The sequence below is a fragment of the Crocuta crocuta genome, unplaced genomic scaffold, assembly GCF_008692635.1.
Source record: "Crocuta crocuta isolate KB4526 unplaced genomic scaffold, BGI_CrCroc_1.0 scaffold343, whole genome shotgun sequence".
NCBI lineage: Eukaryota > Metazoa > Chordata > Mammalia > Carnivora > Hyaenidae > Crocuta > Crocuta crocuta.
The window spans coordinates 4355508-4379882 of record NW_027532679.1 but is presented as its reverse complement, the minus strand read 5'-3'; the positions used below and the strand labels follow the sequence as shown (position 1 = coordinate 4379882).

The 24375-nt window shown below is 37.9% G+C and overlaps 1 long non-coding RNA gene across 3 annotated transcripts; it reads left to right on the top strand.

The window, feature by feature from the left end:
• LOC144245398 (uncharacterized) lies at positions 1-23012 on the top strand. Of its 3 annotated transcripts, XR_013339247.1 has the most exons (5): positions 178-259; positions 5996-6156; positions 10173-10370; positions 10471-10726; positions 22743-23012. It is a non-coding gene; the product is annotated as an uncharacterized LOC144245398 (long non-coding RNA). The 3 variants fall into 3 exon arrangements; XR_013339248.1 differs by lacking the exons at positions 178-259; positions 22743-23012 and adding an exon at positions 1-58 and having other exon boundaries at positions 10471-12836; XR_013339246.1 differs by lacking the exon at positions 22743-23012 and having other exon boundaries at positions 10471-12836.
• The last annotated feature ends 1363 nt before the right edge of the window (positions 23013-24375 follow it).

Sequence of the window (24375 nt, the reverse complement as noted above, 5' to 3'; positions counted from 1 at the left end):
CAAGTTTGAAACGGAAACGTGCCGGAGACCGGAGGGCTGCTTCTCGTGTTTGCCTTTGGTGAGGATAATCCTATATAGCTGCCATCAGGGATCTCCTCACCTGGCGACGGAGCCAGGCCTTTCCAAGACTGTAACCCCTACGATTCCTGGATGGATGCCTGCTCTCCCCTCTTCTGCGCATGCGCCCGCTGGTGGGCGCAGAGCTGGGCGGGTACTTCAGGGGTTTGACGTGTTTGGTATTGTTTCGCCGAAGTAGAAGGTGGGTTGGTGGTGTTTCTTTGGCTTCTCAGGGGTGCTGAGACCTTCGTAGGACTCTGCAGTAGGACTCGTGTGGCTGTGTCATGTTTCGGATGAGGGCTGAAAGGTGACCTTTGATGACTGAAGACTTGAGACTCCCTCCTTGGCGTCAGGGGCCACCAGCACTAATAATTTAAGGGGCAAGCCTGAATCGCTCAGAAAACCAGGGAAGTGAATTTCAGTATGAGAGCTCCCATCGAGGTTACTCCAGTATAAAATTGTGTCTCCACTTGCCCATCCCGCCTCCACTCCGTTTTTTCCTCTGAATGTGAGGAAAGCCATTTACAAACCCTGACAAAAGAATTGTAGATTTTAATGGAAATTTAGAGCAATTCCTATCTGATTCATACAAGGGACTCCCAACGTGCATCACTTGATGTTAGACAGGAGGGGGAAAAATCGTTGCCACTAGATTGTTGTATATGATGCCAACCAAAACTTAAGATTTTGAAAAGGAAAGGAAAATGAGAATATTGGCCTCACATAAGTACCAGTCTTTGAAATATGTATTTTTTTTTCCTTCTACGTGACAGTGATGTAACTGATTGATGTTTCCCTTTTGGCTGTGATGAAGAGAAGCAAAGAACCAAGTTTTGTGTCCTAACAATTTTTTAGTTAGGGCAAACACTATTTTATGTTCTCCTTACCTCTCTCTTTTGGTAATTTTTATTGCATTAGTAATGCATGAAAAGCTCCTCATCTTTAAAAATGAAACATTTTCAATAAAGGGGAAAATAAAGAATACTCTCTTTTAAAAAAAAAAAGTGGGGGGGAGGGAGAAAGGAAAGGAAAAGACCAAATTAAAAGAATTTGTACAAGAATCACATGTTAACAGTCCAACCAAAGATATGATCAAAAACAAGGGCTTGAGCTCCAGACTGAATTATAATTTTCTTTCAATCCAGTCTGTTCCTTTTTCTTGTGCTAACCAGCTGCTTGACCACTTTATATTTTTTGCTGTTAACTCAAGAGGCTCGTTTTTGTTAATCATAAATCTCAACTATAACACCATAAAGTTTATTTCTAAACAACAGGATTCACAAAGAGAGTCTTCTTTTTAACAATAAAATAGCCATGAAATGGAGGATCTGAGAGGTTGGTGTTCCTCGAGTGTGGATAATTTAATAGTTGCCAAGTGTTGAACAGTGATATTCCTCAGAAAATAATGGTAGCAAAGTATTTTGGACAAAGCCCATCTAACAGATGATTTGCCCATATCTCAGTTCTTCCAAGTCCATTTTTATTAAGCTAAACATTCATGAAATAAAAAATTATGTTATGAATAAAGGAGCTGGATTCCTGGTAACTAGGAATAAATACAAAATGGACTTTTAAAAACAGCTCAGAGCAACTCACAAGTGCCATTGGGAAGTGAATAATTAAACTTCTGCCTCCTGTTGCTCACTAGACCCTCTCTTCTAATATGTGGAGAGTAATATACTTGTCCCTCACTCATAATTGTCGGCAGCAACTGGAGGCCTGGGAATTCCAAGAATTTCAGTAGGTTGTTGGGTCTAAGAGACTAAAAGCAGCATGGAACCAGTTTCATAAAATCAGATGTTAAACTGCTGATGTCACTGTGATCATGTTTGGATTATAAGGCTAAATAAAGGACATTCCTGTGCCCCAGCCAGGAATCCACACCACCTTGCTTTTATCTCCATCTTCCCCTGACCTGTTTACTTCCTTCCCCTTTTCTCTCAGGTCATTTTCTTTCTCTCCTTCCAGTTGAAAAACACTTTCCTTATTTCTTTTCTTTCTTTTAAACTTAGTTACTATAGCACTTTGTTTCTCTCATCTAAAATCTGTTCCCTTGACTTTTCCTTGACTGCAGTCAGTGTGCTGAGAATGAGCAGAATTTGCCCGATAGGGCAGACTCTACAGTCTCTTAACTCCGTGTGGGAAGTTTACTTTCTCTATTTAGGTTCTATCCCCAAATGACAACTTAAAACCACAACTGGCTTTAAACCTCAGATCTTCCAATTTACATCCTATTCTTGGCAGATGACATTATCTTATCTTTTTGATAACAAAATAGGTCTCAAAGAGGAAATGCCTCAACTTCAGACCTCTGAATCTATAAACTAAATTATGTCTGTATTTGTCTTTGCTTCTTTCACTTCTCTTTCTTTGTGGCAGTTTCCTTCTACCTGAAGCCAACCCTTGTACTTGTGCTCTGGCTCTTTCCTTCTCAGCTTTCTTTAAATCTGCTATCCTCTCTCATGCCTATATTTTTAATCTTTCTCTCTACTGGTTCATTTCCATCAATGATAAACATGCCATGGTATCTTGCCATCAAGACAACCTTTCCTTTCACAGCTGAGAATTTCAAAAAATTTTTCTTTAATGTTCATTTTTGAGAGAAAGAGAGGCAGAGTGCAAACAGAGGAGGGACAAAGAAAGACAGAATCGGAAGCAGGCTCCAGGCCCTGAGCTGTCAGCACAGAACTCAATGAGGGGCTCAATCCTACAGATTAAGATCATGACCTAAGCTGAAGTGGGAAGTTTAACCAGCTGAGCCAGCCAGCCACCCCTCCTGAGAATTTCAAATATTGTTTACATTTGTCTAAACTTGACACAATCTGTAATTGTGTATTTATCTCAAAAAATTTGTCTAGTGACAGTCTCTCACTATACTGTAAGCTTTTGAGGAAACAGACCATGTCTGATTAATTCACCATTATATTATTTGAGTCTAGCATGATGTTGGCTAAAGCAGGTAATCAAATATTTGCTGAATGGTGGATATTAATGAAGAAAATGTCAAATAATGAGAGCTTTTTATATAATAATACATATTATGCATATAATAATGCATATCCATGAATGATTATAATTTGTATATAACTCTAGATGCATGGGAAATTTCTGAAATATACCCCAAAATGTTAACAGCTAATGGCACCACAGGATGCACTCAGTATTTGTTAAATGAGTGAATTGAAATGATCTCTTGATGGCATCATAGAGCAAGTCATTTTCATCTTGTTTATATTTTTCTGTATTTGGAATTTTTATAATAATTTTGCATTCTTTTTTAAAAAATTCAAATAATAGAGATATATCCTTACCACATAATTTTTATGCCTATCTTTGCATATCTTTTCTATGCTTTAGATGTATATACATTTGTATATATAGTTTATATTTAATTAAAAATAATTATAGGCTTACAGGCAGTCACGAAAAGAGAGATCACATGCATCCTTCACTGAGTTTTTTTTCTGATGATTATGTCTTTCACAGCTATACTGCAGTATCAAAACACTGACATTGGTACAGTTTGTTTGCATATAATTCTATGCCATATGTTACACATATAGAGTCATATAACCACTACAGTCAAGATACAGAACTCTTCCATCACCACAAAGATACCCTTGGGCTGCCCCCTTTGTACCCACCCACACCCCCATTCCTCTTGCCATTTTTAACCCTTGGTCACCAATCTGTTTTCCATCTTTATGCTTTGGTCATTTCTAGAATATTATGTAAATGGGATCATACAATACATGCCTTTTTAAAAAATGTTCATTTATTTATTTTGAGAGAGAGAGAAAGAGCACGAGTGGGGATGAGGAAGAGAGAAAGAGAGAGAGAATTCCAAGCAGTCTCTGCCCTGCCAGTGCAGAGCCCAACTTGAGGCTCAAACTCATGAACCATGAGGTCATGACCTGAGCCAAAATCAAGAGTCAGATGCTTAACAGACTGACCCACCCAGGCGCCCCAAATATATATGCCTTTTAAGATTGTTTTCTTTTACTCAGCATAAGGCTCTTGAGATCTATTGAAACTATTGTTTGTAGTAACAATCCATTTCCTTTTGTGGCTGAGTACAATACGCTGGCTTGGATTTACCACAATTTGCCTAGTTATTTACTAGTTTGGAAATTGGGTTTTTTTTTTTTTTTTTTCAGTTTTTGGCTTTTACAAACAAAATAGACCATCTGTATGTAATTTAATTATTGATATGTTAAAGTTTCCATCTGCCAATTTATTGTCTGCTGTTTCTTCCTTCTGGTTTTGGTTTTTCTGTTTTCTTTTTCATGTCTTTCAGTTGGTTACTTGAGCATGATTTCACAATTCCATTTTGATTTGTCTGTAATGTTTTCAAGTATATCTCTTTGTATGAATTTTTCAATGGATACTCTAGGTATTACATTATATATATAACATATAACATATATGTTATATGTTTCAATGGATACTCTAGGTATTACATTATATATATGCATATATAACATATATATAATGTTTTCAAGTATGGTATAGCTTACAGGTCCCCAAGACTATTAATTATTTTAATCCATTTTCTCTTTATTGTTCAGATTAGGTCATTTCTATTATATATCTTCAGGTTCACTGATTCTTATATACTCTTCTATTCTTCTAATTAAAAATTTTTTATTTTAGGATACTGTAATTTTTCAGTTCTCAAATGTCTATATGTCTTTTGTTTGTCTTCCATTTCTTTGCTGAAACTTTTTATTTGTTTCAAGCATGTCCATGATTGTTTATTGAATCATTTTTAATGCCGGCTGTTTTAAAATCCTTGTCAAATAATTCCAACATCTGTGTCCTCTCAGTGTTGGCATCTGTTGATTGTCTTTCTCATCCAAATTGAGATTTTCCTGGAAAAGTACCTTTCTACTGTATCCTGAACATTTTGTGTATTACAGTATGATACTCTGGATCTTAAGTCTTCTGTTTTATCAGGCCTTCTGTGACACCACAGAGTGAGGTTACAGAGATGCCACCTTAAAACTTCCTGGTCAGGGTACAAGTTCATATCCCCATTAGGCCTTCTTTGTCACCTCATGTTGTATAGGGGTGGGAGTTCAGGTTCTCCACCAGACTTCAACTGATACTCCCCCATAGTTGGGAGGTAGAATGATGCCTAATCACTACTCCCCAGATGGCCTCCACTGACTGACATTATGGGAGATGTGGTGGAGGGCCTCATTTCCACTAGAATATGATAAAAGTTCTGGCTTCCCACTCAGCTTTCTCTGATACTATCCTGGTAGATACCTCATTATAGTCTGGAATGAGTGAAAGTCTATGGTTCCCAATGGGCTATTGCTGACAGAGGCGGGGTTGGGATCACCACTTTTTCTGAAACTTGGTTGGAGTAGAGCAGTATGTTGGGGGCCTCCAAGAATGCTTTCATGTTCAGTGTCACTAGGAGTACTCATAGGACTCGATGTACAGTTGTATTCGTTGATGATATTTTCAGCAAAATTAGCAAAGGAAAAGTTTTGTGGCGTGAAGTCTAGAGGAAATGAGGCACAAGATTCTAAGAGTTCTCCCCCAGTAGAATTGCCCAGGATGCACTTAATTTTTACATCAGTGAATTGTGACAATCGGTGTAAATGTATTGCCTTCCAGGGAAGTTCATTAGAAACTCAGTGCCCAAGGTTTTGTGGTCTGGTCATATAGCACCAATTCCAGACCCTCAGAAGGAAAGCAGGTATACAGTATAAACCATATCTTTGCGTGAACAGTCTAGGCACAATGAAGCATCTGTATCATTTAAGGAAAGTTTAATAATCAATGTAGGGAACTGTTTTATCAGTGAAGTTTCCACATGCTAGCCAAAGACCAACCTTGTAAGCAGGACTTTGTATGGCTCAGGCCTCTCAATGTTAACTTTTTTTCTGCATGAGTGGTTATTAACTGAATGTTTCTTTCTTGCTAGGCTCTTTCTTTCCTGGTCCTTTGTCTAGAGAGAGTAGGCTTTCGGGGCCATTTTTTGTCTGAGCCTGCTGGCATTTCCAGGTTGCTTGAATCTCCAGCACCTAGTGTGAGAAATATGAAGCAAAAAGAAAACCCAGGGAACTCACTGCCGTGTCTTTCAAGGTAACTAGCCAATCTGCCTTTTCTCCCTCTTTTAGAGTTTTCATGTATTTGTTTCATAATTCCATCCAGGGTTTTTAGTTGTACTTAGTGGAAGGGGTGGGGAGAAGTGCAACTACTCCACCTCATCCCAGACCTGCAAGTCTCTGCATTACTTTTATAATTAGGGGGAAAAATGAATTTTAAATATTTCATTGTTTTCATTGAAAACAAAATATGTATATGACATAGATTTAATTTTTTTTATTAAATTAAGGACACTTAAAATGAGATCTATCCTCTTAAGAAAGTATCATATGGTATTGTTAACTATGGGCACAAAGTTGTATGGTAGATCCTGAGAACTTAGTTTTAAGCCCAAAATTGGGAGGCTTAATTTAAATAGAGGGTCTAGGGGTGCCTGGGTGGCTCGCTTGGTTAAGTGTCTGACTCTCAGTTTCCACTCAGCTCAGGACCTCACGGTTTCATGAGTTTGAGCCCTCCATCGGGCTCTGTGCTGACAGTACAGAGCCTGCTTGGGATTCAATCTCTCTCTCTCTCTCTCTCCCTGCCTCTCTGCCCCTCCCCTGCTCAAAATAAGTAAATAAACTTAAAAAATAAATAAATAGAGGGTCTAGAAATTACCAACTACAGGGGGAAAATCATTATTTAATTCCACTTATTCTAATAGTAAAGTTTATTTCTCCCAATAATGAAAATAATGTATATTCATTATAGAACATTGATTTTACTTTGTTTAGTAAATGGAATGAAAATGTTAAAGTCCATAAAGATTACAGGGTGACAGAAGATCCAGATTCATTTAACTTTGTCATCATTTTATAGGGAAAATATCAAGAGGAGAAAGCTTCCTCTGGTTGAAATACAGACCTAAAACAGGCCCGTGTAGATGGCCCTATAGCCAGGTTCTCATGCCCAGTGTTAACTGCAAAACTTGTGCTGCTTGTTTATATCCAAAGTTGTGCATAGAAGATTATATCTTTTCATTTGTGGGAGAAATAATTACAAATGTCCCTATCCACAAATTCTAGACTAATGAACTATTTCTGAAATTAAAATTTTAGTATAATATATTGCTAACTAATCAACATTCAATTTGACATCTTAAACAAGAACATCAAATTGTTATTATGTTGCAGCATTTCACATTATAATGGTAGTTTCATTTATTTGTTTTTTAGATCCATGGTGACTCATAAGTGGATAAATTAATATCTCCCATTCTTTAAGAAATATTAATGAAATGTCTAGACTGTTACAATATAAATATTTACAGCATGACAAAGCAAGCTTTGATCACCAACAAGCTATCTGTAATGAATAGGCTGCCATTATTTTATTCATAATACTTCCAGTTGTGAGGAAACATTTGTTTAGCAATGTGTTTATGTCCGAAGAGCATTAGACAGGGTTCTAATGCAGCCTTGCCTAAAATTATCCTCCTTGAGGTAATCAATTTCCCCTGACCTCAATGTCTGTTTATAAAAATGAGTTTACTGAATAATCAAAAGATTTTTTTTAATTCTCTATTTCAGAATCTCTAGGGTTTCATTCAGTAGTTCCCAAATAACAGCATATAGATATGTGACTTAGTTTCCATCAGTTTTCCGCTTGCAAACTGACAAATAAAAAGATCATGTAGTACATTGGAAAAATCACGTTCTTTCTTTTTATTGAAAACTATTATAACCTCTCTCTTGTCCACATTTATCTGTGCTGGAATTTCCAGAGCTTCATTATTCAAACTGAAATAAACTGCACAGAGAATTTACATTTAGTACTTAGAATTTCACTGATAATGTAAAAGTGGTACTTTTTTTGATGCTGTATAAATATTACTTCAAATGTTTTTTTAAAATATTTTTTTCTAATTTTAAATAACAGAAACTTAATCAGGTTGGATTGAGCCAAAAAGATGGGGCTGGGGAGGAAAGGAGGTATCAGGAGGGCACAGTACCTGATCTAGGGAATTAGTTGAATGTTGTTGAAACAGGAGCCAAGGCAAGTTTAAGGTCCTTAACAATAAATCTACAGACCTTACTTACCCCTAGAGTACTGCTATGAATATGACTCTGACTCCCAGTCTCTCTATCACTCAGCTCCAAATCCCCAAGTCCTGAGATCAAATCTTACTGGCCTAACTAGATCACATGGATTCTGGACCCATCAATTCCTCAAAGTGCATCAAGCACTGCCTGAGCCTGCCCCTGTCTCCTGGGGAGGGTTCTGAGAGAAGAAGCCTTTCTGTAGGCCTCAGGCGTCTTCTACACTGTCAGTTAAGGGTGTTGATTCTCTTCTTGACAGCTCAATGTTCTCTCTTGTTAACATTCTAGCTAATTCAGTATTCATTTATCCACTCTGTTGTTTAATGATAATCACATCTTATCAATAAGCAAGTCATTCATTTTCTTTCTCTCCATCCATATTGCAGCTCTTTGTATTTACACTAATTTTAAATTTTGCCACCTGCAAATTTATTTTATGCTATCACTATTACTAGCCTTTGTAAGAAGTATTAAACAGTTCCAAATTAGTTCATGGTTCTCAAATATTGAAATGTTTCATAATTTAAATTAACATGAATCCATTAATTTTTTCTTAAACTTGCTCCCTCTGAATTTGATTACATTTTAATAACTCCAATTATGACACTAGTCACGATTATTCTCCTTTTGGTATAGTGAATCTAACCTGTAACTTTTTTCTCTTCATTGCTTTCCACCATAATATTTCTAATGGTGAATAATAGTGATAGCAGCTGTTATTTATTCATGCGAGCACCATAGGTGTGTTATTTCATTTAATTCTCACAACAGTCTTACGAATGTCAGGTTAAAATTTTTATTTGTTCCAAAACACAGAAAAGGGCAAACTCTGCATTCTGCATTTGGCTCATGGCTTGAGAGAATCATTGGCAGCAGTCTGTTTAAAACTAGAATCTGTTGCTTGGTGCTCCACCTCTGACCTCGGCTTAAATCAGTTTCTGCTTCAACAGGACTGGGGAATGCAACCTCAGGACTCCAATAGCATATCACTGGCATTGCTTTTTACATGTGTTGATTTATGTTTCTAGTCAATGGTTAGCACATCTGATATCTGATACCATTCTGTCCAGATGTCTTCTGTAACAACTGATATGGACATGATACTTTTATAACCATGTTATTGGGGAGTTTAAGTTAAACAATTGAAATACTATCTTCAGGCTATCTAGAAACAGAGAAAGTGACATTCACTTTTAAATAAATGTATAAACACTATCTTAAAAATTACAGTTCTACTGAGCTTCCATTTGAGCAATTGTGTAATCACATAATGACAGCAGAAAGACTAAAGAAGAGAAAATTGAAAAATAGTTTAGGAGATAAAATTACTATGTTTTCCTGGATCAGTAGAAGAGACTTGTTTAATAGCAATATCAAAAATTATATACTTTTTGTAGAAATTGAATAAAATGGGAGCAATTTACTAACGAAACTCCATTTAAGTGATGTATATTTGTGAAACATTGTCCTGAGAATGGTAATTCTGTAATGTCTCTGTTTGAGCACCTGTATACCACTTAACTAACAGCAATAAAACTAAAAGAGAAAACACTCAAAATTATTTTATTAGGCAAAATTCTTTCTGTGTTCCTGGATTGCTTTAGTGGACTTGTCAGCAACAACGACAAAAATACCATAATAACCATATCTACAAATAGAATATAATGGAAACAATTTCCTTTTCAGAATCATGTTTAAATAATCTCCAGTAATAAAACAGTATCTTAAGAATTATAATTCTCTCCATCTTCCATTTGAGGCATGGAATGATCACTTAGTAGCAGTGAAAGTAGAGAAAATATCAAAAGTTACTTTAGGAAAGGACAAAAATGCATTTTCCCTATGATTCTGATCTTTAGAAATAGGCTCGTTAGAAGGCTAGATCAATTCTGAAGGTGCCTGACTTCTGTTTTAATGTTGTATGGACAAAAAACCAAAATCCAGCACTCATTTAGAGATGTTTTGTGTTGCCAGTGAAGAACGTGCTGGGCCATGGACATCCTTCCGTGGAAAAGATTCTTGGGGAGGTCCAAACCGGCTTTCCAGAGAAAAGAGCATGACAGGAGGTGCTCTTGTCAAGAACTATTTCCTGGGACCCATCTGGGATATCTGACCTCTGACAGGAGGATGACTTAAAAGAACAGAGCCCAGGGTCAGCTGCCTTCCATTCAGGTGAGAGGATTGAATCTGGCATGATTACCAAAGTAATTACCAATGATACCAAGGTCATCTGTGGTATCATTCCTATTGGCCTGTATTTCTGAAAATGCAGATGTCTTAGAGATGTCAAAAGAAGGTGTTGCGTATCTGCCAGCATGGGGAGCACGAGGACAACTTGTCTTGCTGTTGTAGAGGAAGTGCTGTGTCAGGATGCAGTCGGCCTGACCGAGGACTGTGGTCCATGCAGGCACAAAATCCTAGATCTTCAAGCCATCCCAACTTAATGGATCTCCTTCCTCGTCCCAGGGAGTTCCAGCAGCTCCTGAGCCTCTGCCAAATGCCCCTTTTGGAACATCAGAGACATAAAGGTACTTTTTGCAGAGTCGAGATTTAAATTATTCCTAAGTCATTTATTCCTCTGAAGTATGAATTTGATTTTCCTATCAAGATTTTTTTCAGCCAACAGATATCTCACCAAATATCATAAACCATTTTCCCTCATGATAATTGATAAAGACCCAATGGTTCTTTCTGATTTGGCTTGTATTCTGTAAGTGTCCACCTCTTCACATACATAAAGGATCTTTTCATCTGCTTTGGAGGGATTCTTTACTTCCTTTCCTTAGTAAATCACTGAAAGTGGACTGCTCCATAGTCAGTTTCCTTCACTGATGCAGCTTAGAAATGACTTTTAAGTTTTTGCTGAAACTCTGGAATTTCACTTCAAAACTGGATTTTTCTGACTGCAATGAAGCCTGTGAGTTTTTATAACAATTTAATATGATTTCTAAGTACATTTAGTGTTTTTACTTCTTCAGATAATTCAATGTATAATTGGCTGCTTTTCTTCTTTAATAGGTTTTTTTTAAATGTTTTATTTATTTCTGAAAGAGAGAGAGACAGCATAAGTAGGGGAGGGTCAGAGAGAGAGGGAGATACAGAATCTCAAGCAGGCTCCAGGCTCTGAGCTAGCTGTCAGCACAGAGCCCGACGTGGCGCTCGAACCCACAGGCTGTGAGATCATGACCTGAGCCGAAGTCGGAGGCTTAAACCCACTGAGCCACCCAGGCGCCCCTCTTTAATAGGTTTTAAAAACACATTTACTTTAGCTACATAAATCCAGTCTCTTCAAAACTCCATTTTGCTAACATAAGTAAATCTTCATGACCTTGGATTAGGCAATGGTTTCTTAAATATGATACCAAAAGTACAAGCAACAAAAGGAAAAATTGTTAAGTTGCATTTCACAAAAAGTAAAAACTTTATGCATCAAAGGATACTATTAAGAAAGTGAAAAGACAATCCACAAAATGGGAGAAAATATTTGCAAATCCTCTACCTCAGAACAGTCTAGTATCTAGGATATACAAAGAACTCTTACAATTCAACAACTTAAAGACAACTCAATTACAAATGGGCAAAGGATCTAAATATTTCTCCAAAGAAAGATTGAATCTCTTTTATAATATCAGCCATCAGCTTAACTTGCTCCAAATGCTTGGATAACTCTTCAGAGTCTCTCTTATAGTCCCAAGTAAAGAGCAGGATATTTCCAGGTAGTTATGAATGGCCACCAATTTTTATATTGATGATTTTGTTCTCAAGTCTGGTTTATGTTAAAGAAGAATGAAAGCCTCCAAATTCTCTCTGAATACAGCTAATTTTCTAAAAATATTGATGTCTTTTCTGCACGAGGGCAAAATCTCCAATAGACAGTCTTTTGTTTTTATTTGCATAAAATTATGTTTTTAATAAAAATCTGACTATGGCTGGAAATACCATCATATTTCACAGCTACTAGTGCGGCTCTGTGAGAAGCATTGTTTTAATTAACTCTTTCTCATTCTTCAGCTATCAGCTTAAATGCCCTTTCCTCAGGTAGGCTTTTGTGAACTCACAGACTAGGTCAGGTCCTTGATTCTGAACTCCAGAGAAACATAATCCTTTCCTTAAGAAACTTACAGTTCATAATCACATGCCCCATCTCCACCCAGAGATAGTCATCATCTTGAATCCGGTGTTATGCATGACCTTCTTTGCTTTAAAGCTTACCACATATGTATGTACCTCTAAATGAGGGGCGCCTAGGTAGCTCAGTTGGTTAACCATCCGACTTCAGCTCAGGTAATAATCTCACAGTTTGTGAGTTTGAGCCCCGTGGTAAGTGGGCTCTGTGCTGACAGCTCAGAGCCTAGAGCCTGCTTCAGATTTGGTGTCTCCCTCTCCCTTTGCCCCGACCCATCTCACACTCTTGTGTTTCCCTTCTCTTAAAATAAATAAACCTTAAAAAAAATTACGAAATGGGCGCCTGAGTGGCTCAGCCGGCTAAGTGTCTGACTTCGGCTCAGGTCATGATCTCACAGTTCTTGAGTTCGAGCCCTACATGGGTCTCTGTGCTGACAGCTCAGAGCCTGGAGCCTGCTTGGGATTCTGTGTTTCCCTCTCTCTCTCTGCCCCTCTCCCCACTCATACTCTGTCTCCCTCTCAAAAATAAATATTAAAAAAAATTTTAATTAAAAAAATATGTTATTCAGTTTTGTCTATTAAAATACATCAATTAAATTATGTATGGCATTCTGTGATTACTTTCACTCTGTTATGGGATTCGGCCATTTTACGTGTGTGCTTATATTAATCTTCACTGCTGTATTAAAAATCCATGACATACATAGATAGATCACAATTTTATTATCCATTTTATTGTCAATAGAAATTTGAATCTGGCCAAAGTTTTTGCCTATTGAGACTATTATAAGCTATTGTGCATTGGAGTTTCTTATAGGTGTCTTTTGCTTCACTTGTGCACAGATATTTCAATTTTATCCTTAGGAATAGAATTGCTTGGTATATGATCCATGCTTATTGGACTCTACTGGGTGATGCCAAATTGCTTTCCAAAGTTGTGCCAAATCATATGTCCGTGAGGAGTATATGAGTTTACTCTGCTCTACATTCTTTTTTTTAGCATTTATTTATTTATTTATTGATTGATTGATTGATTGATAGAACACTCGCGCACCTGCAAATTGGAGAGGAACAGAGAGAGAGGAGAGGGAGAGAATCCCAAGCAGGCTCCACACTGTCAGCGCAGAGCCTGATGCATGGCTTGAACTCAGGAACCGTGAGATCAGGACCTAAGCTGAAATCAAAAGTTGGATGCTCAACCGACAGAGCCACCCAGGCACCCCTACCCTGCTTTACGTTCTTGTCAAAACCTTAGTATGTGTCATTTTTACATTTGTGCCAGTCTAGTGAGTTGAAATGGTTTCTCATTATGGTTTTAATTTGCACTTCCCTTACTACTGATGAGATTAAGCCTTTTTTCCATTTCTGGGCATTTGGATTTCCATTTCTGTCAAGAATCTTTTTGCTTATTTTCTATATGGTTATTTGTCTTTTTCTTAGTGGCTAGTAGGAGTTATAGATTCTGGATACTAATATTTTGTGCATTATATGTGTTGTGACTATCTTCTTCCAGTTATGCTTTTCATTTTCATTCTCTTTATCATGTCCTATTGAACAGAAGTTCTTAATTCTGAATATGTTTAATGTTTTACCTTTTCCTTTATGGATTGCTCTTTTTGTATCTTGTATAAGAAATTTTTCCCTAGCACAGGTCATAAAGATATTCTGTATTTTAATATAAAGCTTTCAGATTTACCTTTTATATTTGATCCATGGAAATTAAATTTTGACTACGGCGTTAGCTAGGAATCTGTTTTCACATGGGGCTTGTTTTTCTCATGTGTAGAACAAGTCTGAAGGTAGCAGTCTAGCAATTCTACTCCAAGCTGTTAGAAAGAGACTGTTGGACAGATGCACCAGGAAACACATGACCAAGTTCATTATAACACTCATAAGAGCAACAACAACAACAACAAAAACCTGGGAATTACAGAAGGAATTTAATATGGAGACCTAGTTATAGAGCTTTAGCAGAGCTGAAAATAAGGTGAGGCATCTCAGAAATCAACAACTGCAGGGACCTGCTGCCAGCCCTAGGGAAGAAGACAAAAGGAAGAGATCTAGTGTCATTAGAACCCAGGAATCAGGGTATGTGGCAGGACCTGGAAGTCAGAGGAGGAGCCTCCAGCACCACTGGATGGACTGTGTAGCCAGAGCTGGAGCCATGCTAGAGTGTGACCAGCAAGATCTGGACTGTGGAGTAGACCCAGTCCCTGCCTGAGATGCTGCCCTCTAGTCTACCACCTGTGCCTCTATTGGCCAAACCTAACCTGAAGCCAGTGGGGAAAGCAGCCCGAGAAATGTGGGATACCAAGGTCAGCATCCTGTGATACAGAGGTAAGCAGGAAAGGGCAGGGAATGGATCTGAGCACTAACAGGCCAATGACAGGCATAAGACACCTCTCACGTCTGACCCTAATGTACCTTCCTTCTCTCATTTTCACCACTCCTTGCTCCCTTATACTGTTGTCTCAGCCATGTCAGGTTATTGGGTATTTCCACACTATGCTATGTACATTCTCATTCTCTAGCCCTTTGTTCAAACCATGCACTTGGCTTGGAATTCTTCCTTGTCTGCCTTGAAGTCTTACTCATCCTTCAAATATTAGTTTATGTCCTCATCCTTGAAACCGTTCTTCCCAGTCACATTTGTAAGTTTCTCACCCTCCAAATATGCCTTAAGTATTTGGGTCCCTAAGATTCTGTCTTTGGTCCTCTTTTATCTCATGTTACTGGGTGATTATAGTGGGTGATTTCATTCATCCCCATGACTTTCAACTTCCACTTAAGTAGTGATGATTCACAAACTGTGTCTTTCCTAAACACCAGACCCACATATATAGGTACTGAGTAGACATTTCCACTTGCCTTTTTTATAATGCCTCAGATTCTGTATATTTCAAACTTAACTACAAAACTCCCTCTCCAGTATACTTGTACTGTACTTTACTCAGTTGCCCCTGGCCAATATTTAGAAATCACCCAGTACTACTCCTTTCCTATGATCCCTTCCCCACTTATAATCAATCCTGTCAATGCTACCTCATTTACATCTCTCAAAGATGCACTCTAACACTTGGGCAACATATATTAAAGTCTTAAAGATAATGTTATGGGTTGAATTGTATCTCCCCAAAAATCATATGTTGGAGTCCTAACATTTAATACTTAAGAATATCATTAAATTTTTTTTAATGTTTATTTTTGAGAGAGAAAGAGACAGAGCACTAGTGGCGGAGGGACAGAGAGAGGGGGACACAGAATCTGAAGCAGGATCCAAGCTCTGAGCTGTCCCCACAGAGCCCAACACGGGGCTCAAACTCCCAAACCACGAGATCATACCTGAGCCAAAGTTGGATGCTTAACCAACTGAGCCACCTAGGTGCCCCAAGAATATCATTTTATTTAGAAATCAGGTTATTGTAAATGAGGTCACGCTGGAGTAGGATTACCCTCTAATACAACATGGCTGGTGTCCTTATAAAAAGGGAAATTTTGGGCACTGTAGGCAAACAGGGAGAATGTCATGTGAAGATAACACAGAGATTGGGGTAATGCAGCAGAAGACAAGGATGGCCAATGATGGCCAGCAAACCACCAGGAACCAGGAAAGAGGCATGGAACAGATTCTCATGTACTGCCCGCAGAAGAAATCAACCTAACAGCTTGATCTTCAATTTCCAGAACTATGAGACAATAAAGTTATATTGTTTGAGCCTCCTAGCTTGTGACACTTGTTCCAGCAGCCTAGAAAGCTAATATAAATAAATATGTGTACTCTTTGACCAGAATTATCACACCTACTAATTAATTCTATGAAAATGATTGTGTAACTGAATGAAGGACAATAGTGTTCATAATTGTATAACCAGACATAACCTACATGTCTTCACAGTGGGACACAAAGTACCTCATCTATGGTATATTCAAACAGTGGAATGCCATATAGCTTTTAACAGTGAGAGTGTACGTATACATCTTGAGAGAAAAGGATTTTCACAATATAGTTGTTACTTAAAAGGAGCTATATGAATTAATTATGAGCGTTTTTTGTTTCTTTTTTCAGCTTAAACTTATGTGTATTATAAATGCATAGAAAAAAGTCTGAATGTGTATCAACATGTTTACAATAGTAGAATTTGGGGTAATTCACATTTTCCTTTTTGCTTAACCATCTTCTCTTAAGAGCTGTGGTTTAAAAATTAACCAGTGTTTCTAGTTTTCTTCCCCCACTAGCCTCTTCTCTTTGCCTGGGTAGATTCACAATTCCTCCCTATCTTGGGAAGGAGGAAGAAATAAAGAGAAGGAGGGGGAGAGGAAGAAGGAAAGAGAAGTTAAACTAATTAAAGAATTAGAACAGAAAAGTTAGGAATTTAGAAGGCAAAATTATCAGTGTGACCTGTAGGAGGAAAAGTTCTGGGGAGGTATAGTTGTGAATGAGAGAATCCAATGTAATGTAGGTTGCAGGGTTGCAGAGGGAAGAGAGAAAAAGAACATAGGAAAAGTGTTCCCTCTGGGGGCACCTGGCTGGTTCAGCTGGTACAGCATGTGACTCTTGATCTTGGGTTCATCTTGAGTTCAAGCCCCACATTGGCCCTAGAGCTTAATTTTAAAAATCTCTGAAAGAATAACAATAAAATATTTATTAAAAAATAAATGAGATCCTGTAAAGATTGTTGAACAATGCAAGTTAAAGCTCAGAATTTCGTTTCACTTTTAAATCATTCTTAGCTGTTTAGACTGTACTTTTAAAAAAACACATTTATTTATTTTAAGAGACAGAGAGAGAGAGAGAGAGAGTGCAAGAGCGAGAGAGAGAGAGAAAGGGAGGGAGAGAGAGAATCCCAAGCAGGCTCCGTGCTGTCAGTGCAGAGCCCTATGTGGGGTTGATCTCATGAACTGTGAGATCATGACCTGAGCCAAAATCAAAAGTTGGACACTTAACTGAGCCACCCAGGTGCCACTACACTGTACTTTTTTTTTTTTTTTTAATGCAGTGTCCATATAGAGAAAAGACCCAATTGAGTCTAGGGTTTATAGGTTATTGTTGTCTGTAATAAATATACAGACTGCAATTCATAAACTGAAGTATGCAAGAAATAAGACTTTATTTTTCTATCTTTGAACTTAATTTTTATTTTTTGAGGGTAATTATTCGACCAGTGGAAGAACATAAGCAAGTTTTCTGAGGTAACATTTAATTGGAGGTAGGGGGTAAACACAGGCTTAGTTAATATGAGTCACATGGGGGACCCATCTGTGCCTTAGCTGTTAGAACGATAGCATCTTTTGAGATGTACATCATCCCATCAGGTCTTTGGTTACCCGTGTTCCTGTCTTTTCTGATTTGGTGAGTCTCTTCGTTAGGGCCATGCTTTTTATAAGGCAAGGAGGATACTCACTGGGTCTATTTTACTACCTGAACCACTCTGGGTTGTGGGTAAACCCTGGGGTTTTGTAATCTTCAAAGCTTAATATGGGATTGAGGTTAGGGCCCATAAATGCACTTAAGCTACCAGATGAAAGTCTGTCACTCTCAATTCTTGCTAGGGTTTTGGCCATTGCATCTTCAACCCCCTAGCTACTTGCCAACACGTTCCATGATTTCTTCTGATTTCTTTCTCCTGGAAACCTACTGATATTTATCATTTTTGCATTATCTCCAATTCTCTCTCTCCATCTCAGCCCTGGAAAGTCTTGCCACAATTTTGTGCTGTCTAGATTCTTCTTAGGCTTATGAGCATCCCTTCACTGTCTATTTCTTAGACTTTTGTTCTGTCTTCTGTCCATGAAATATTCAGCTTCCCAGCATTCCATCTATGGCCCACTTGTCTCTGTTTTTCCAGATCTCTTCCACTCCCAGAGAGTTAACTACCACTTCTGTGCTAACTCCTGAATGTACAGTTCCAGTCTGAAATCAATGCCCAGTTGCTATATATCTCTTCATGATCTCCCATAAGTCAATAAAAACTCAACTTATCTCAAATTCTAAGGGGATGCAAAGAAAGACTCTCTCATTTAGATATAATTGCAGCTGGCATCTCTATATCTGCACTGCTCAGAACTTGATCATGTCACTTCTTTGCTCCACATCTTGAGGAAAAACATGTAGTGGTCTACTCAGGAGCCTGGCCACTTGACAGAGGGAGCATTTTATCATTGTTTAGAATTGTTGGCAATGTAGTCATTCTTATTGTTTTCAAATATTCCACAGACAATGCACCCCATTTTTGTCTACACCCAGGGTGGACCATTCCAGTTGCCTTCTCTTTGGTATGCCATGAGATAGGTTTCCAGCCTCGTCTCCTTATTCCCTTCTGCCTTTCAAGTAAGGACCTAAAAATCGCCTTGCTGTTTCCACTTCTGTGTTTTTTATCACGCTCTTCCGTCTGCCTGAAATTCCCCTATTCCACGCATACGTCATCCAACTTCCTCCTACTTTTTAAAATTCAGCTTAGTGTCACCTCCTCCAGGAAGCTGCCTCTGCTCACTCAACTCTGAGTCCCTTCTTGGGCTTCCACATCTTCTAAATACTGAACTCCTGCATTGTCCACTTTGTACTTTAATCTGTTCATGACTCCATCTTCCTCAGTTCTTATGTACAAACTCAAGTAGTAGTATTCATTTTTATATAGCCAAGATCTAGGGAAATCACCTAGTATGCCTTCAACAGAGATTTACTGAAAGACTGAAAAAATGAAATCATTATTTTATATTTTATTTATATTGATTAAGAGTTAACACATTTTGTGTTTCTGAACTATCAGATGTACATGCTGTTAGTAAAGGATGTTTAGTATTATTCTTAGGACATAAGTTATAAATTCTACAGAACATTTATTTTCATGAAAAAAGATGTTTGTTTAGTAATCTCTTAGTATCTTCTTTCACTTCCTTTCCTGATGCCCCTTAGAAACCCGTATATGAACTTTCCACATAGTTAAGGCCTGATCAGTCTCTACACAGGCTGCCTTGATTCTGCACTATTCACGGATTGGAAGACATTTTTGAGTTTTAAAGAATGTTCTTCTTTAGATCTCTACCTATCTTTTGTTTTAGCAAGACGGTTATGCTCAGTGACTGAGAGTTTGGGATTCAATTATTATTCCATTCCAATGGAATAATATCTATCACCAATAAATAATATCACCAATAAATGGTGATAGAATTCAGAATTCTGAGCTGCAATAAGGTGGAATTTTAAAGAGGCACTTGAAATCCTTGACAGCTGAAGTAGGGACATTTTAAAATACACATGATGGGAAACTCAATTGTGAAATGTTCTCTTTGCAGTCTTTTTTTTTTTGTGTGTGTTTGGACAGGACTTCTTTTTCCAGGGGAGAAAATATAATCTGTTCCTCTCTTCTCATTGCTGCCATTAATAAACCATCAAGTCCTACAGATCTTTTTTTCCCTCCCAGTGTCTCTTATAACCATCCCATTTATTTTAACTGCAGCAGCTTTATGAATGTTCCATCACTTTTTGCCATATCTCATGTAGTGATTCTTTAGAGTTGAAATAGTTTTAAAAAGCTGGAAGCACTGGTGTGCTAGTAAATGTATCACAACCAGCTCTTTGGGGACAGAAGCTCTGTTTGTAGCACTTGCCAATTTCCTTGGTGTAAATACTCCCACCAAGGCAGATTTCAAGCTATCAACTTGATGTCACTGAATAAAAATTAGTGAGAAGTGCACACACTCAGCTTTCATTAGCCAGTACAGAGCCGCTACAAGTCTTCTCCAGCACACCACTGGCTGGAAGATTAATGTTTCTCAAGCACCATTGAAGTCAGGCTACTCTCAAATTCAGGAATCTGCCTGGACCTCTAATGCTGACTGTGGAAACTGCAAATATGGTCTATTTACTTTTCTCTCACAAGTACTATGCTAGGCCACTTGATTGAAGACTTCAGTAGCTATTTAAGTGATCTCCCTCTTCCACTCTGGCCCTAGAATTCTCCATACAGCACACAGAGTGATCTTTTAAAAATCCTAATTTGATTATGTTACCCGCAGGCAGGCAATGTGCCACACCAGGGACTATGCCAGCTGTGTTTCATGGAGATATATAGTGCCCAGGCTGTATAATCAGCCATACCCAGCACCTCTGGCCTCTGCTTAAAATCCCTGGTGGTTTTTCACGACACTTGGGATTTGTGTAATATTTATGTTTGTGTAACAGATGGTGTAACATGGCCTCTGAGGATCTGTCTGATCTGACCTGAGCCTCCTCTCAATCCAGCTCCATCTGTTCTGTTCTAGCACATCAAGTCCTCCCCAGGGCCAGACCTGGAACTCTCCTCTTCCTTGTTCTTCCCTTGGTAATCTCATGTTCTGAAGCCTCTGCTCACAAGACACTTTCTCAGAGAGGCCTTCCTTGAACCCCCAAATCTAAATTAAATCCTCTCAATTAGTCTCTTTTTTGTTCTAGACAAAGAGTATTTATTAAAAATATTATTTTTACATTTTTTATTTTCATATTAGAATGCTTTGTAGTTTACTGTCATCAATTCTCACATTTAGGTAAGGATGAATACAGGGGCGCCTGGCTGGTTCAGTCAGTGGAGCCTACAATCTTGATCTCCAGATTACAAATTCAAGCCCCATGTTGAATGTACAAATTACTTAAAAATAAAATATTTAAAAATAAATCCTAGGTTGTATTCATGTAGGATTTTTTTTCTACTATTCTCTTTCATGACACCATATTCTTTCCTTTCAAGGCATTATAGTGGGTACTGTCAGTATGAGTTTTTTGGTGTCATTGATGGCAGTTTTATGCCCAGAAAAGGTTATGTATGATTATTTTGGTTTTAAAATTAATGCTCCCCTTAGGGTTACAAAAATCTATTCATCTTTAAGCTTCTAAATTCAAAATAAAAATGACATCATTCTATTTATAAGCAGGCAAGTCTTTTAACATTCCCCCTTTTTAAAGAGTTTATTTTTTCTTCGAGTATAATGCACACACAATGTTACTTTAATTTCAGGTGTACAACTTAGTGATCTGACAAGTTTATACATTATTAACATTCATTTTTAAGGGAGCCTTGATTAATGTATGAGCCCATTTACAAACCTAATTTTAGTTTCTCAAACATCTAAATCACATTTATAAAATTAATGTAATTGTTTTTACTTTAAGACATTCAATAGCTTAACAAAAATACCTGAGGTAACTGTAATATATTAAACACATCGATATGGTAACTACTAGGTTCTCTTAAATATTCCAAAGTTGTTCTTAAATTTGATACAATTTTCTTATTAATTGAACTTAAAATCACAAATCTAATCAGTTCTTCAATTATATAGTATAAATTGAAATCACAGACAATTCTGTTTGAATAATACCCCTATTATTCCTCCACTTACCACAAGTACATAAACATAATAGGTTTGAATTAATCAGCTGTCATCATTTACTTTATTTTTTATTTATTTTATTTATTTTTTTTTAAAGTAAGCTCCATGCCCAATAGGGGGTTTAAGAACTCACAACCCTGAGATCAACCCCTGGGCTGAGCTCAAGAGTCAGATGCTTAACCGACTGAACTACCCAGGTGCCCCTACTCAATTATGTCTAGTTTCAATTCTAAATCTTTCTGGAATTAAAATGGACAGACGAAACAGATAATTATACTATACTAAACAATTGAGGGTTATATTTTTTTTAATGTTTTATTTATTTCTGACAGAAAGAGAGACAGTGTGAGCAGTGGAGGGTCAGAGAGAGAGGGAGACACAGAATCTGAAGCAGGCTCCGGGCTGCAAGCTGTCAGCACAGAGCCCAACATGGGACTCAAATCCATGAACTGCGAGATCATGACCTGAGCCGAAGTCTGATGCTTACCTGACTCAGCCACCCAGGTGCCCAGAGCGTTATCATTTTTTAAATGTTTATTTATTTTTGAGAGAGAGAGAGAGAGAGAGTCATCTTGGGCAGAGAGAGACAGAGACACAGAATCTGAAGCAGGCTCCGGGCTGCAAGCTGTCAGCACAGAGCCCAACATGGGACTCAAATCCATGAACTGCGAGATCATGACCTGAGTTGAAATCAGATGCTCAAATGACTGAGCCACCCATGTACCTCACTTAAATTTTCTCCTAAATTATTACTAAATTTTCTTCTTATTCTTCCTAGCTAGCCAATCTCAGCTGTTATTGATATTTAAATCACATCCAAATGGATTTCACATATCTCCTGTAGCTTTGTATACCTCTATTTAGTGACAGGGATGGATCTTAACCTACAAACTCAGGTATGCAAAAACTATGTGTATATATATGTATCACTATATATATATATGTATGTGTGATATATATATATCACCTGGCTTAATAATTTGGTTTAACCAGGAATTGAAAATAATTAGAGTCGTTACTCACCCCTCCTTTTTCTTTTGCGGTTTTATCTAGGTTCCAGGGAGCTTATTGAGTGCCATGACATTAGGGGAGAGGAATCTGGTCCCTGACTGCCATCCATTCAAGCTAATCTCTGCTGTGAAGTCCCTTCATTTCACAATAACAGCCTACACTGGCCTCTGCTGTTACCTTCTGGCTCCTGTCCATAGGGCCCTCCAGGCACTGCTCTGTCTTGCTCCTTCCCCTTAGGCCTGAGACAGTCCATTCTATTCCTCCTACACCATACAGAACTATGGAAAAGTTTTTGGGGTCTTCTGACACCATATATATGATATGATAAATAAAAAAATATATATACATTTGGTCTTTGTTTCTGGTTGCTGCCACAACACTCCTAAAACTCGAGAAATTTCCTTACAGTTGTTAGTGTCTTTTGTTATTCATAACCAACCCCTTTCCACCATACCTAAATTTATTTCATTGAGATGATTCTTGGCCTTTGGATAGCTTCAGGGTTGGGGCTGGTCACCAGAGGAACCAACCACATAATTAGAAGGTGGGAATTTTCTGCCCCAGTCCCAACCCTGGATAGGGGAAAGAGGCCTGAGATTGAGGTTAGTCACCAATGCCCAATGATTTAATGAGCCATGCCTTATCATTAAACTTCAGTGAAATCTCTGTATAACAGTAAAGTTTGGGGATCTTCCAGATTGGTGAGCACATCGATGTGCTGGGAAGTGGTGTGCTTGGAGAAGACCTAGAAACTTTGTGTACCACACCCCTCTCCTTGCCCTGTGCATCTCTTTCATTTAGCTGTTCCTTAGTTACATCCTTTATAATGAAAGTGTAATGGTAAGTAGACAGTAGTTCCCCCCATCTGTGGTTTTGCTTTCTTTGGGTTCAGTTACCAATGGTCAACTCTGGTGATAACCACGGTCTGAAAACAGATGGTCCATCCTCTTTTTTCTTTCTTTCTTTCTTTCTTTCTTCCTTCCTTCCTTCCTTCCTTCCTTCCTTCCTTCCTTCCTTCCTCCCTCCCTCCCTCCCTCTCTTCCTTTCTTTTTAAAAAAATTTTTTTTGGTGGGGGGAAGGGACAGAGAGAGGAGGACAGAGGATCCAAAGTGGGCTCTGTGTTGCAACAGCAAGCCTGAAACTTAAAACATGAGATCATGACCTGAACTAAAGTCAGATGTTCAACCCGCTGAGCCATCCAGGTGTCCCAATCTGTCCTCCTAATGATAAATAATCAGAATGTCAATAATAGCCTAATGTTGCATCACAATGCCTGTGTCATTTGCCTCACTTCATCTCATCACATAGGCATTTTATCATCTCACATGATCACAAGAACAGTTGAGTATAGTTCAGTAAGATATTTGAGAGAAATCATTTACACATCTTTTTTTTACAGTAGATTGTTATAATTACTCTACTTTATTATTGTTGCTAATTTCTTACTGTGCCTAACTTATAAATCAAACTTTATCATAGGTATATATGTATAGGAAAAACATAGTATATATAGAGTTCAATACTATCTGTGGTTTCAGGCTTCCACTGGGAGGTCTTGGAATGTATCCCTTGTAGATAAGGGGAACTCCTTTCCTGAGTTCTGTGAGCCATTCCAGTGAATTATCAAACCTGAGTGGGGAAGGGTCATGGGAACTCCCAAATATGTACTTAACTA